This window comes from Mastomys coucha, unplaced genomic scaffold (assembly GCF_008632895.1).
Source record: "Mastomys coucha isolate ucsf_1 unplaced genomic scaffold, UCSF_Mcou_1 pScaffold15, whole genome shotgun sequence".
NCBI lineage: Eukaryota > Metazoa > Chordata > Mammalia > Rodentia > Muridae > Mastomys > Mastomys coucha.
Genome location: NW_022196897.1, coordinates 56,051,113 through 56,057,909, shown reverse-complemented (window position 1 = coordinate 56,057,909; position 6,797 = coordinate 56,051,113). Strand labels below are relative to the sequence as shown.

At 37.8% G+C, this 6,797-nt stretch overlaps 1 pseudogene; it reads right to left on the bottom strand.

Annotated features, from left to right (window-relative positions):
• Nucleotides 1–5,751: 5,751 nt before the first annotated feature.
• LOC116091660 overlaps nt 5,752–6,797 on the bottom strand; it is a 1,116-nt pseudogene continuing 70 nt past the window's right edge.

Genomic DNA, 6,797 nt, shown 5'->3' with positions numbered 1-6,797 from the left:
TTTGCAAAACTTCATTTTGTTCTTTGCTTTACAACTTTATTGGTCTTCTAAAACCAGGAATGGATGTTAATTATATCAAATACTTTTTCTGAATCTATTCAAATGATCATTTGTCTTCCTAAATAACCACTCTAGGCTCCAAACCAGCCTTGTCTCGTTGTATTTTGAAATCTACTGAATGTATATCTTAGCTCTTTAAAGTCAACTTTCTTGTCTATTTTTCCTCCTTATTACATTCTCTCTCTGATATCAAGATCAAAGTTGCCTTGTGAAATGAGTTGAGTAACTATTCTAGCTTACTAGTTAACAAAACAACTGATACTGTTCACTTCAGCAGCACATGTGCTAAAATGAGAGCAGAGCAGACAGGTTAGAAAGGCTCCTGAGCAAGAAGGAGCAAGAAGGAGCAGGAAGAACATGCACATCTGTGAAGCCCTCCATGTTTTTGATGACTTTGTTCTTTCTAAACCTATTTTAGGAGGCAGGGGAAGGGGTAGGGATTGGAGGTTTTTTGAATATTGAATAAATATTCAATTTGTTAATTATTAACAATTGTTAAAAATTGTTAATAATTATTAATTTTACATTTTTAATTTTCTTCTGTACAAAATGTGACAATTCACATGTTTTCTAGAAAAATCAGTTTTATCCTGGTTTCCAAACTTATTATCAAAAAGTTACTTATAGTATTTAATTGTGACTTAAAATTTTTTTGTGTGGTCTCCTGCCTATCTGTTTTCTATTGTTTATTTGTGGTTTGTATATATTCTCCTGAGATGCTTTGTGGAGTTTTGTCTGGTCTTTGGTTATCTGAAAAGAACAACTTTTAAGTTACTTTGTCCTCTCTATTTTTTTATTTGTCTTTTAAAAATTTTATTAATTTTGAAATCCTTTTTTCCCCTTTGTTATGCTGAGGCTTGAACGCAGAGCCTCCACATGTTAAGCATGGGTTAGCCCCTCGGCTCCATAATCTTTTTGAAAGCATCTTAAGAAGAATGGCATTCATTCTTTAATCTTTTGAAAAATCAACTGCATTTATGCTTACAACTAAATCTTTGATGTCTGTTTAGCTTTTCTAGATCCCCCAGCTTTTCTGACTTTATTATCAAGTTTCAAGTATTTCTTAATTTTCATTGTGAGCTCATCTTTAGCAAGCATGTGTTTTAAAGTTATAACACACAATTTTACTGAATATAAATGTGTTTACTTTACCAGTGTTTAATTTTTTATTTCTTACTTGGTTACATTGATATCAGCATATCTGCTAAAAAATTATATATATACAAATATAATTATCTAGGGGAGGGAAGATTATGATCAAAATGTATTATGTGGAAATTTTTAAATAAAAATTAAAATACACTTACATAGAGAAATTTTGTTTTCTTATTATCTTCATTGATTTTTCAGTTGCCTTTTTAATTGTTTGATAATTGTCTACATTTATACAATGAATTTCTGTGATCTTTAATTCCATCTATTTCCCTCTCTCACCGCCCTGCATCAATTTCCTACTTTTCATATCTTCCTTTTCTCTGTGGCCCCTTCCCATGTGATTAGAGTTGCTTGCCAGAGCAGAGCGGGGAGGCTGCTTCCCAGAGCAAGAACAATTTGTCAATGGCTACATGACTGAAGAAAAGGATTCCCCATCTCTCAACAGCCGTTAATTGCTTATAGTGTCTCAGGGAGGAATGAGGCCTCGTGCTCATTAGAAGGGTCCCTTAACCATGGTGAAATAGGAGGAAGTTCAGCCCTGTGCTGGTCTGTTGCACATAATCTTGAGTGCAGTGGCTGTGTCATACCCAGAAGACATCTGCTTTTTTCTGCCCATTTTCCATCCTCTGGTTCTTCCATTCTTTGTGCTCCCTCTTCTGTGATGTTCCCTGGGCTTTCCAATTTGGGGCCAAACACTCTACTTTCTAAACATTCTTGGACTCTTGGCCAGTTGCGGGCTTCTGCGTTAGACACTGCCCTGAAGCTTCTCTGATGAAGACTGGGCATAACACTCATCTACAGGTGTAATCGAGTTTTTAGAAGACAGTTTGACAGCATGATGACAAAGTAAAATAACAATATAAGTTTTCTACTGTGACCTCCTCAGCCACCGGCTCTTCACTGGGTTTACAGAACCAAGCATGTATGCATTCTCTCCTGAGAAGTGGGCCTCACATTCAACTAGAGAGAAGTTGGTGACCCACATAATCATCCTGTCGGTGTTACACTAAAGAATACATCTTGTCTCACAGATCATTATTGCAGCTTGCTGGATCCACAGCTACATAAGCCTGTCACACTTTTTTTTTTAAAGGTTTATTTATTTATTATGTGTAAGTACAACGTAGCTGTCTTCAGACACACCAGAAGAGGGCATCAGATCTCATTAAGATTGTTGTGAGCCACCATGTGGTTGCTGGGATTTGAACTCAGGACCTTTGGAAGAGCAGTCGGTGCTCTTAACCACTGAGCCATCTCTCCAGCCCAGCCTGTAACACTTACACTAGCACCTTCTAGTGTGTATGAAAACTAGGTAGTACAGAAGAAGGCTGTTCGCTCACTTCGCCTTGATTTACCTATGTGTCTTGTGAAATAGCAAATTTTTATAAATATGTCAAATGTAACTTAAATATATGTCTTATTTTCAGATCCCTTACATTGGTGTTAAATAGGAACTTACCAAAACTCCCAACTATGATAGTTTATTGTCAACTTGTTAAGATACAGACTCAACCATGAGATAAGCCTCTCCATGAGGAAGGAATCACCTAGATTCAGTACTCTCTGTCTATGCCTGTGAAGAGTTCTTTGATTAGGTTAGTTGAGATGGGAAGACCTATTCTAAATGGGGATGGTGCCACTTGATAGCCTTGGGTCTCAAACTCCACAAAGAGGAGAAAGCTAGCTGACCGTCAAGTGTTATCACTTTCTGTTTCTCTACTGTGGAATTTTCTCCTCTTGAGTGTTCTGGACGCATGTTTACAGCCGGTTGGAGGTATAATTGACATAGCATGGAGTGCATCTGAATGAAGTGTACAACACAGAAGATTTTAGTACATCGATAGATTATTCAACCTTCCCTGTAATTCAGAATTTGAATATTTTCCTCATCCCCAGTAGAACCTGTCTTCATTACCAGCTATTCTTTGTTAATCTCCCTTCTCCCTACTCCAGGCTTAGACTATCTCTACTGTCTCTACTGGTTGGCCCTATTGGGTGTTTCATATATACAAATGGAAACATAATATGTGGGGGTAGGGGTTGCCACTCTCTTCATTCACTGGAGTATGATTTGTAGGTTTATCCTTGTCAGTTTGAATCAGGTATTCAATTATATATTCTATAATTACTAGAGCATTTGAGCATAGAAACTTATGAGAATGAGTTCAACATACTTCATCTACACACTGAACATCGTACCTTATTGCCTTAGTTATGATTTCCATTGGTGTGAAGACACACCATGACCAATGCAACTCTTATATAAAGGCTATAGTCCATTATCATTATGGTGGGAAGCATGGCAGCGTCCAGGCAGACTTGATGCTGGAGGAGCCATCTGTGGGGGGCAATCTATTCAAACCACCACACATAGTTTTAATTTTTGTCTCTTTGAAATAAGTAAGTTAAACTCTAAGTTGAACTATACTGAGGTATTTTGTTAATTCTTACATTCATACTTGGTTCTTTTTCATAATCCTTTCTAGATATTTCTTTTCTTCTGAGGTCTACTCTATTATTTTGTGAATGAATCCTCTCTTGGTTCTCAACGTCAGGATATGGAAAAACTGACTTTTTGACCCAGGTTTAAAGTTATTTTTCCTCAGCACTTTGAAGATGTTTATCTACTGTTTTCCAGTATTAGTTATTGATAAAATAACTAATAAAAATATATCTGTCAATTATTATTGCTGATTTCATAGATTTGAGACAGGTTGTAGTTATTCTTGATGCTCTATACTTTCCGTATAAATTGTCTATTGACTGGTTTTTGTTTATTCTGATCAACTCTTGGAGTAGTTAACAGCTGTTGTTGCTGTAACAAAATACCTTCCATAAGCAACTCAAAAGAGGAAATGTTAATTTTGTCTCATGGTTTTGGGTACCTCTACTTCTTGAGGCCCTAGGGAAGGCTGAATATCATGGTGGTGGGAGTGAGTGAAGGATGAGACGTCTCATCCTGTCGTGACTAAGAAACAAAGAAAGAGACATGAAGGAGCCAGGACATGTTCACAGTGACTCATCTTCTACAGTTCCACCATCTTCCAATAGTATATTTCAATTCTGGGTCAGGAAATGGATTACTCCATTTATGAGGACAGAATCCTCACTGTTTAACCATTTCCTCAAAATGAGCACTCCTTTACACAGGGACCAGGCCTTCAAGGCATTCGTGACATAACATAGAATCTAGTGTTAATTATATCACTGCTTTTAGAAAATTGCTAGCAATGTTCTAATTATTGTATCTGTCATTTCCATCCTCTATGATACCAATTAGGTAAAGTTGGGAGATTTTCATAAGTCCATCTTCAACTCTTTTATATGCATAATATGCAGATGTAGTCATATATGTACACATAGTGTGTGTATATGTATATGTATATGATGTATATGTAACAGATATCATCGTCTCCTTATATAACCTTCATAGATCTGCATTTCATCGTGAGCTACAAGTCCTTGGGCAAAGATTGGCACTAAGCACTCAGGAACCTCCCAGCAGTGCCGGATCTATGATACCTAGTGGATCCACCTAGAAAGGAGCTCTTTAATCTGGTGTGAGAAACTTCTGGTTCTTTCAGGAGCTGAACTTTCTTTTTTTTTTTTTATTTTATTTTTATTTTTTTTCTTTATTTACATGTAAATTTCTCCATTCCCAGTTTCCCCTCCAAAAAACAAAGAAACAAACAAAACCAACCAAAACAAACCCCTGTTGCCTCCCACTTCCCCATGCCTGCCACCCCGCCCTCTCCCACTTTCTGGCCCTGGCATTCCCCTACACTGAGGCACAGAACTTTCACAGGGCCGAGCTCCTCTCCTCCTATTGATGATTGAATTTGCAATCCTCTACTATACACATGCTGCCTGAACAATCAGACCCCTCCATGTGCAGTCCTTGGTTGGTGGTTGAGACCCTGGGAGCTCTGAGGGTACTACTTAGTTCATATTGTTGTTCGTCCTAAGGGGCTGCAAACCCCTCAGAGGAGCTGAACTTTCATATCCCCCATCTGTATCTAGAACCGATAGTGAAAATACCAGCTGCGGTGCTCTCTTCTACTTATGGTTCATTTTATTTTGATTTTTTTTTTTTTTGTTTTTTGTTTTTTTGAGACAGGGTTTCTCTGTGTAGGCCTGCTTGAATTTTTAAAAACACTGCTCATCGTTGTTATGTATTCAAAGTAGAAATAACTCATAAAACTGTGATTAAAACTAATCCTAATGTCTCGTTTTATTCAGGGCCTTCTCTGTTTCCTCTATACTCACCTTCCCCTGGGGCTCTACTTACAAAAGGCCACTGACACTACCGGAAAGATCTTGGGCATTACTATTGTACCAACTATACTAAAGAATACCATCAGCTGTTTTGTTCTTTTAGTACTATAATGATGATTTGTTAAAAATAGATAAAACACATATAAGCAGAAAGAACAAATAAATGTACAAACAATCATTGTCTATCCACCAACTAAAGAAAACCATATTCTTTCTTTTAATTAGATGGTCTTTTATTGAAACATTTCCTCTTGTTGCTCCTTAGCTAGCTGGGCACTCCACTGCACCACTGTTGATGTCATTTATGACGTCATGAGAATGGCAGCCATTCACAGTTCAGACTGCATAGTACCCAGGTTTTTAATATTTCCAGAAAGCTCTCTGGCTCAAGACTACTGTCACATATGCTAGGCAATGTTGATTATCTCATTAAAAGTGACATTTCCTGCTGGGTGGTAGTGGCGCACGCCTTTAATCCCAGCACTTGGGAGGCAGAGGCAGGCAGATTTCCGAGTTCCAGGCCAGCCTGGTCTACGGAGTGAGTTCCAGGACAGCCAGGGCTACACAGAGAAACCCCGTCTCAGGGGGAAAAAAGTGACATTTCCACTGTGCTTAATGTCCTCCTTCCTTTTTTTTTTTGTCTCTTGGTGACTCTGTGAGGGCTTTGGTTGTCATGCAGAGGCAGAGGGCACCAGCTAAATCTGGGTCTGTCTGTTCTGGATCATCAGTGTCATGATAATCCTCAGACCTTTTAGATTACTGGTTGCTTTGGTAACACCATGACCAACTTTTTTTTTTTTTTTTTTTTTTTTTTTTTTTTTTTTTTTTGAGGCAGACCAAGGGAACCCATCTTGGTGACCAGGGCAAAGGTGGCAGCGGCCTCTGCCTCTGGTGAACCTCATATGCACGATTTTGATATTCTTAGGGACAAACTTGGGTGGCACAGTGTAGGCTGGAAGACTGAAGAAAGCTGTACTGTAGCCTCCTCTGAGCCAAAAGCTGAAAAAAAAAAAAAGTAAACCATTTTCAATTGGGCTAACTTTTGAAAACTTGGCAAAAGTCATTTGCATAACAATGAATGAACTCATGACTACTTTCCTAATATTTAGTCTCCTTCATTGAGATGTTATTAAATTACAAGATCTGGGTTTTGTTTGTTTGTTTGAGGCTGATTATAGAAGCTTGTTTCTTAAACAAAGTCGCCTGTTTATTTAGCTACTTTTGTTAAAGAGAAAATATGTAATAATTGCAGCACTGTTTTATTTTATAGGGTTGTTGAGTGAAGATTGCAGGCACCATGTCTGACT